This window comes from Crocuta crocuta, unplaced genomic scaffold (genome assembly GCF_008692635.1).
Source record: "Crocuta crocuta isolate KB4526 unplaced genomic scaffold, BGI_CrCroc_1.0 scaffold535, whole genome shotgun sequence".
NCBI classification, from domain to species: domain Eukaryota; kingdom Metazoa; phylum Chordata; class Mammalia; order Carnivora; family Hyaenidae; genus Crocuta; species Crocuta crocuta.
Genome location: NW_027527816.1, coordinates 88,728 through 97,695, shown reverse-complemented (window position 1 = coordinate 97,695; position 8,968 = coordinate 88,728). Strand labels below are relative to the sequence as shown.

The window sequence follows — 8,968 nt, the reverse complement described above, 5'->3', positions numbered from 1 at the left end:
CCTCCCCTGCTCACGCTGTCTCTCTCTTTCCTAGAAATAAAAATTAAAAAAAAAAGAAATAAAAAAAAACAATTAGTAACAAACATAAAGGCACTCATGGACAATAATATAATATTAGGACTTTAACATTCTACTTCCATAAATGGACAAATCATTTTTTCCACAATCATTCGCTTCCACAAAGTGAAAATCAATGAGGAGGCAATGGATTTGGATGACACACTGGTACTGATGGACTTAACAGATACATGTGCAACATTCCATCCTAAAGCAGCAGAATACTATTCTTCTCAAGGGCACATGGAACATTTTCCAGAATAGATCACATACTGAGTCACAAATCAGGCATGGGGGCAACTGAGTACGTCGTTTGTTTAAGCATCTGAGTCTTAATCTCAGCTCGTGTCTTATCTCAGGGTGTGATTTCAAGCCCGGTGTTGGGAGTGTTGGGCTCCATGGTGGGCTAGGAGACTAATTAAAACAAAACAAAACAAAACAAAATAAAACAAAACAAAACACAAATCAGGTCTCAACAGACACGAAAAGACTGAGATTGTACCATGCATATTTTCTGACCACAGTGCTATGAAACTTGGGTCAGGATCACTAGATAATGCCCCACAAGTATCAAAGTGTTTTTGAGCAGATGAAGTCTGGCAGCAGTCAGCGAGGTCTGGGATGAAAAGCATAGTAGCAGGTATGATACCCAGAGTGTATTGTATTTGCCTGTTCTCCCCATAACTATCAGGATGGTATCTAACTGGTAAGGGAATAACTGAAAAAATTCAAATGTAAGAATGTTTTCAACAGGACGTAGTTTATGTCTTAGACTGAATATGATAAATGAACTGGAAATTATGAACAAGAAACAGTCAGAAAACACCCATCAACTAACTTCCTTCCATTTTTCTGTAGTGATTATTTTAACTCTCCTGGTAAATTGAAAATCATTTGGAACTTAAATGCAAAGACTAGCTGAGTTTAAGTAAACCATGTATGTTTTATTAAAAAGACATATTTTCAAAAATGGTTTTAGCACATCATTATGAAATATGGTTATAAACTTACAGTGTTTTAGAGGATTTGAGTTTTGTTTTCCTAGAATGTTAGAAGTTTGGTGGGATTTGTGACGCTTCTTCATATTCATGCTAAAGATTAGAATGTGCCTAATATTTAGCTTTGNGGCTCTGTGCTGACTGCCAGCTCAGAGCCTGGAGCCTATTTCAGAGTCTGTATCTCCCTCTCTCTCTCTGACCCTCCCCTGCTCACGCTGTCTCTCTCTTTCCTAGAAATAAAAATTAAAAAAAAAAGAAATAAAAAAAAACAATTAGTAACAAACATAAAGGCACTCATGGACAATAATATAATATTAGGACTTTAACATTCTACTTCCATAAATGGACAAATCATTTTTTCCACAATCATTCCCTTGCACAAAGCGAAAATCAATGAGGACGCAATGGATTTGGATGACACACTGGGTCTGATGGACTTAACAGATACATGTGCAACATTCCATCCTAAAGCAGCAGAATACTATTCTTCTCAAGGGCACATGGAACATTTTCCAGAATAGATCACATACTGAGTCACAAATCAGGCATGGGGGCAACTGAGTACGTCGTTTGTTTAAGCATCTGAGTCTTAATCTCAGCTCGTGTCTTATCTCAGGGTGTGATTTCAAGCCCGGTGTTGGGAGTGTTGGGCTCCATGGTGGGCTAGGAGACTAATTAAAACAAAACAAAACAAAACAAAATAAAACAAAACAAAACACAAATCAGGTCTCAACAGACACGAAAAGACTGAGATTGTACCATGCATATTTTCTGACCACAGTGCTATGAAACTTGGGTCAGGATCACTAGATAATGCCCCACAAGTATCAAAGTGTTTTTGAGCAGATGAAGTCTGGCAGCAGTCAGCGAGGTCTGGGATGAAAAGCATAGTAGCAGGTATGATACCCAGAGTGTATTGTATTTGCCTGTTCTCCCCATAACTATCAGGATGGTATCTAACTGGTAAGGGAATAACTGAAAAAATTCAAATGTAAGAATGTTTTCAACAGGACGTAGTTTATGTCTTAGACTGAATATGATAAATGAACTGGAAATTATGAACAAGAAACAGTCAGAAAACACCCATCAACTAACTTCCTTCCATTTTTCTGTAGTGATTATTTTAACTCTCCTGGTAAATTGAAAATCATTTGGAACTTAAATGCAAAGACTAGCTGAGTTTAAGTAAACCATGTATGTTTTATTAAAAAGACATATTTTCAAAAATGGTTTTAGCACATCATTATGAAATATGGTTATAAACTTACAGTGTTTTAGAGGATTTGAGTTTTGTTTTCCTAGAATGTTAGAAGTTTGGTGGGATTTGTGACGCTTCTTCATATTCATGCTAAAGATTAGAATGTGCCTAATATTTAGCTTTGTGATGCCGTATAACTTGGTTATAAATGAAATGAAGTGAGGAATTCATTCACATATTAATATTTAAGATTAAGGAACTTAATGGAATCTTCCTTAAATGTTCACATGTAAATATTTTGGGCAATTGTGAGAGAAAAATCTTAAGTGTTTTGTAAAACATGTAGGTCATTCACAGATGGCAGCTAGGGTAGCTGGGGAGGTCTAGGGAGTTATTGTCCTCTGTGAGAGATGTGAACTAATAAAAGAGACAGATTAGGTCTCCTCTGGCATTGTCCTCCATCGTCATTGTCCCTGAGGATTGCCACCTGTGGGCAGCTCAGTGACATGGGCTCATTAAGAGTGTGGGGCATCAATGTTCCCCAGAGAGGTCAGCAGGGGAAGGGACTTGGTTCTCTGTGCCAGCACTGCTACAGCTCAGTGTCATGGCACCCTCTCCTGCTCATAAGGGTCTCCCTGTCACACAGGCAGGTCATCGTACCCGGGAAACTATCCTGAAAGTTTGCAATTGTCTTCATCATCTACCTTCTAGAGGCAAAGTGCAGATCTCTGGTACTACATGAAGTCATCCTGAGAAAGCATCCTTTCTTAAGAAAAATTCATGGATGAGTCAGTGCTGATATAGTCAACCTTTGCGTTTGCTGCAAACACTGAATGATTCTACATGTCCTCATTCCGATCCTAGAACTGTATTTAGGCAGTAACTTGAAGTGAGGTGGGGAAATAGCTTAGATCCCGACAGAGAAGACAAAAAAAAAAAAGGTGAGTAAAATGGAACTAACTCTCTGTGCTGCTCTAGGAATTGGCAAGTTAGCTTATTTTCAGTTACAATTGTTCTTGAAACAAAAATACTAAATGATTTGCATATATGGTCAATTGTCTAAAGGAAGGAGCCGACTATGGAATTCAGCAAATAGAGGAATTAAATATAATTGTTCATTACAAATGCCACCATGTCATTCCTAGACATTTCATCTATTTTAGTACATTCATTATACCTCTCTATGCACGTGCAGAAAATAATTTCAATATTCATATTTAGTGATCATAAAATATGTCCTTTATGCATAATTACATCATCCCATGCTTTCCTTTGGTTCATTATTGTCTGTGAAATAAGACAATATTTGTTCTCAATACATAAACTTACTGTCATAATTTATATTTCCTAAATGCTTACTTCCTCCCTTATGAGTTATCACAAAATATCTAAAATATGTATGGAGTTTGTAAATGCTATGTTGAAAATTACAAAAAGCAAGTTCCATTTTGTGATAATTGTGTCAATGCATCTGTATTGTGACTTTATTGTTAACAAGAAAAGCTGATCCTTCCCATGAGTACGAATAGCAATATGATGAAGAAAAGGTAGTATGAAGCTTTAGTGTTTTCATAATTAATGAATTAGGGAAAGTAGTGTATGTGTGTGTATGCGTGCATGTGTTTCTGTGTGTGTTTGTGTACCTGTGAGTGCATGTGTGTGTGACTGCACTGAGGTGCTGTATGAAGTACACCAGGTCCCGTCCTTCCATCCTTGCACACCATCATGAATGGACTCCTGTGTGAGCACTGTTGGTGACCTTTAGATCAGATCTTTAGGTCAGATCAGGTCTAAATCAGATGCTCTTTACCTACTGATTCTCTAATCCAAACCCGATTTGTTACGAATATGGGCTCCAGCTTCACAGCCATTCCCTTCTTGAGAGAATTGCCTTCAGCTGAAAGGAGCCACGTTGCCAGGAGGTCTGGGAACATGGTGGGGGAGCTCACAGCCAGTGACAGACTCAGGGGTGCACAAAAGGCTGCCACTGCCAAGGCAGGACAGAACCTGATGCAATTCATGCTCCAGAGCCGGGCTGTCCGATGCACTAGGACGTATCCACAGGAAGCTATTTCAATTTAAATTCATTACAATTAAAATGTAATTTCAGTTTCTTGGCTCATACATTTTCTTCTTTTTTATTTTTGTAGCTAAGACATTTTATTTTTATTATGCTTCTTGATTTTTTTATTTCATTTGAGAGAGAGAGAACAAGCAGGGGAGGGAAAGAGAGAGGAGGGTGTATGGAGGATCTCAAGTGGGCTCTGTGCTGACAGCAGAGACCCTAATGAGGGACTCGAACTCACCAACAGTGAGTCAAAGCTGGATAGTTAAGTGACTGATCCACCCAGGCACCCCTGTACATAGCACATTTTAAATGCACAGGTAGCGACAGGTGGAGAGTGGGTATAGTATTGGGCAGTGAGGACGGAGTATTTCTACCATCACAGATGCAAGGTTCTACTGGAGAGTTCTGTCCAGCTTCTCACGGGATCAGGCTNTTGTATATAGATTTTGTTTTTTGGAGACCACTAATCAACCTTTATAGGAAATCCAAGGAGGCATAAAAAAGTGTGAAACACTACATCCTTTATTCAGTGTCTATGTCAGTGTTGTACCAGTTTCTTTCACACATCGATGGGTCTACCCCCAAACTTGACTCAGATTTTAAAACTCTTGGAAGAATTAAAAATGTACTGGATGCCTACCCATATGGATATGATAGAACTGAAATACTCATCCTCTGATGCCTCGTTCATTGGTTTGTTACTATGCTCATTCAGTACTAGACAGCTGGATGAAAATGTCATCAGACGAGCCTTGGAGCCTTAGGGCTGGTATTATATAATTAATATATATAATAATATATTATTATATTGACAATACCAATATATGCTTTCCTTTATGCCTTTCCTTGTAATATGCTAGGTTTTGCATTGTAGCTCTTTGACCTGTCATTGCTTTGAGTGTGTATCTATCTTTATATATTTACCTATGTAATTATCATAGGAAATGATGTAAAGCATTACACCTTTTACATAGATTACACATTTGGATAACTCTTTAAATGTTTATTCTGATTAGAATGTTGATAGGGAATAAGCCTACCTCTTTCAGGAACTTAATGACCTCTAGTTGGTAATGTGTGAAACAGAAATCTGCAGAAGGAAGAGGAAAGTGTTGGCCACTGGATTTTAGAGTTCTGATTCCAAAGGACTCTGCACAGCCAATGAATTTTTGGAGTTTCTGTTAAAATGATATGGTACTTTTAAGCATCTTTCGGACAAAAGTTAAACACTGTTTGAATGGTGGTGGTGTCAATTTCTCTCTGACTACTTAATTGTTTTACTACCATACACACATGTATGTTTATATGCAGAACTAGTAGTGATAGTTTGAATGTAATTGAATTCTTTGTATAAATATATTCCAGGTCATAAATTACTATCCCTGAGTTTTTTTTCAAGATCATATTGTGTTATAATCTCAGACGTGTGGTGTGTACATTTCAGTTGTGTGGAATTATGAGATACATATGAAACATAATGAGTCCCTCTCTGTCTGCATGTGTTTTCCATTCTTTCTGGATTCTGTCCCCCTTTTCCCACACCCTCATTTTCTCTAAAGTGTCCAAATACTTTTGTAGTTCTTTAAGCCTACTAATGTGACACTGAAAGACCTTTTGTACGGATGCAGACACAGGTCCATTATTTGATTTTTCATATATTGAATATTAGTGATTTACTTTTTTTGTGGTAATGTGAAACCAAATAGAAACTAATTGGTCAAATTCATGAGTCCATCGTTTATTCAAATAGTTACTTATAAAATGCTATGGCCTGTCTTATAATAAGATATAGATCCACCTCCTGCCAACTTTTTATTGTTTTGAAGATTTCTTTTAAAAATTGCTAAATACTTGGTGTTGACAGGAAACATGTGGTAAGAAAGGATGGAGCAGAAAAATGGAAGTTCCTTCACTGGGTTTATCCTGCTGGGCTTCTCTGACCGGCCTCAACTGGAGCGAGTCCTCTTTGTGGTGCTTCTGATCTTCTACCTGCTCACCCTGCTGGGAAACACGACCATCATCGCACTGTCCCGCCTGGACCCACACCTTCACACTCCCATGTACTTTTTCCTCTCCAACCTAAGCTTTCTGGACCTGTGTTACACGACCAGCACTGTTCCTCAGCTCCTGGTTCATCTCAGGGCAGCAGACAAGTCTATCTCTTTTGGCGGCTGTGTAGCTCAGCTGTTCGTCTCTCTAGGGTTGGGAGGCACAGAATGCATCCTCTTAGGGGTGATGGCATTTGACCGCTACGCAGCCGTCTGCAGGCCCCTGCACTACACGGTGATCATGCACCCTCGCCTCTGTGCCCTGATGGCGTCTGCATCGTGGTTCATTGGTTTTGCCAACTCCTCATTGCAGACGGTGCTCATCTTTCGCGTACCAGTTTGTGGGAGAAATAAAATAGATCACTTCTTTTGTGAGATCCCTCCACTGCTCAAGCTTGCCTGTGTTGACACCACTATGAATCAGTCTGAGGCCTTCTTTGTCAGCATGATCATTCTCCTCATACCTGTGGCGTTAATCACATACTCTTATGGTCGGATTGTTAGGGTGGTCTTAAGAATAAAGTCAGCTGCAGGGCAGAGGAAAGCGTTCGGGACATGTGGGTCCCACCTCACCGTGGTCTCCCTGTTCTATGGCACGGCCATCTACGCTTACCTCCATTCCAGCAACAACTATTCCCAGGATCAGGGTAAGTTCGTTTCTCTCTTCTATACCATTGTCACCCCCATGGCCAACCCTTTTATCTACACCCTGCGGAACAAGGATGTGATGGGAGCAATGAAGAAGGTGTTCTGTAGGGGCAATGACTCTGATGACTTGGGATGAAGACCCTTGATGAAAGACTTGAATGTCGGAGGCTTTAAGCTTTTTTGTCCTGCGTGTGTCATCCAACATTTCTGACAACTCTCAGGGGAATTTTGTTACCTCATTCTTAGATGCAAGTGAGTGTTCAAAATCATGGATCAAGTTCATGGATTCTTTACAACCTCCAGGGATGCTGATTTAGTGTTCCTGCAGCATCTGCATCACATTATTACTTTAAAAAGCTCCACAAGTTTTTCTTATTTCACCCCCATTTGAGAACACTATTCCCTTTCTACTTGCAATAACACATTTACACACATATGGTAAAGACATAGTCAAAGTAAGAATGTGAGCCACTAATGTTTAGTATAAGAAATATTAACATTTTAGTGCATTCTAGCAATTAATGGAGATATACCACTTATTTTTTTACTTTGATCATGGCTCTATTTTAAGGTCTGTGGATTGATTGTATCACATTTTCCCCCCAAGAGTAGTACAACTGTGAGGAAAAAAAGAACCTTTTCGCTCAAAGAAAAACCTACTAACATCAATCAGATATCAAGTCATTCAGATTTCAAAGCCATTCAGATATCAAGTCCTAATGTGACCACACAGGTGTGACAGTAGTTTTATGTAGCCTTTATGTCACAGAGGGGGGTGATGCATACCTGTCAGTGATATTGGGAAGATGAGCTGGTAACACACCAGCTGATGCTTAGTGTACTTTTGTGAAGAGTCAGAGAAACACCAATGTGGGGTGTGCACGTTGGTGAGTCTCAGTTTGTGAGCCACTCTGTTTGTTACAAAATGACTTTTAAGGACATTATTATATCTGAACAGTACATGACCCAAGTCCTATTTCATATTCTACACATTTTACCTATAGTAACACAGAAATAGTTTTTTCCCCCTTCAAGAGTTTCTTGTCAAGTTGGTTTCCATATAACACCAGTGCTCATCCCCACAAGTGCCCTCCTCCATGCCCATCACCCCCTTTCCCTTTTCCCCATCCCCATAAGCCCTCAGTTCTCAGCATTCAAGAGTCTATCATGGTTTGCCTCCCTCCCTCTCCTCCACTATTTTTCCCCTTCTCCCCCATGGGCCTCCGTTAAGTTCCTCCTAATCCACCTATATGTGCAAACATATGTTTCTGTCCTTCTCTGCCTGACTTATTTCGCTCAGCATAACACCCTCGAATTCCATCCACGTTCCTACAAATGGCCAGATTTCATTCTTTCTCATTGCCATGTGGTATTCCATCATATAGATAAACCACATCTTCTTGATCCATTCGTCCGTTGATGGACACTTAGGCTCTTTCCATGTTTTGGCTATTGTGGAGAGTGCTGCTCTGAACATTGAGGTCCATGTGCCCCTATGCATCAGCACTCCTGTATCCCTTGGGTCAATTCCTAGCAGTGCTATTGCTGGGTCCTAGGAGAGTTCTATTGTTAATTTTTTGAGGAACCTCCACACTGTTTTCCAGAGGGGCTACATCAGTTTACATTCCCACCAACAGTGTAGGAGGGTGCCCATTTCTCCACATCCTCGCCAGCATCTAGAGTCCTTTGATTTGCTCATTTTACCCACTCTGACCGGCGTGAGGTGGTATCTCAGTGTGGTTGTGAATTGTATTTCTCTGATGAGGAGGGATGCTGAGCATCGTTTCATGTGTCTGTTGGCCATGTGGAAGTCCTCTTTGGAGGAGTGTCTGTTCATGTCTTCTGCCCATTTCTTCACTGAGTTGTTTGTTTCTCGGGTGTGGAGTTTGGTGAGTTCCTTATAGATTTTGGATACTAGCCCTTTATCTGATATGTCATTTGCAACTATCTT

The 8,968-nt window shown here is 39.8% G+C and overlaps 1 pseudogene; it reads left to right on the top strand.

Annotated features, from left to right (window-relative positions):
• Positions 1-6,190: 6,190 nt before the first annotated feature.
• On the top strand, positions 6,191-7,153 carry LOC144240994 (olfactory receptor 2B8-like; annotated as a pseudogene).
• The last annotated feature ends 1,815 nt before the right edge of the window (positions 7,154-8,968 follow it).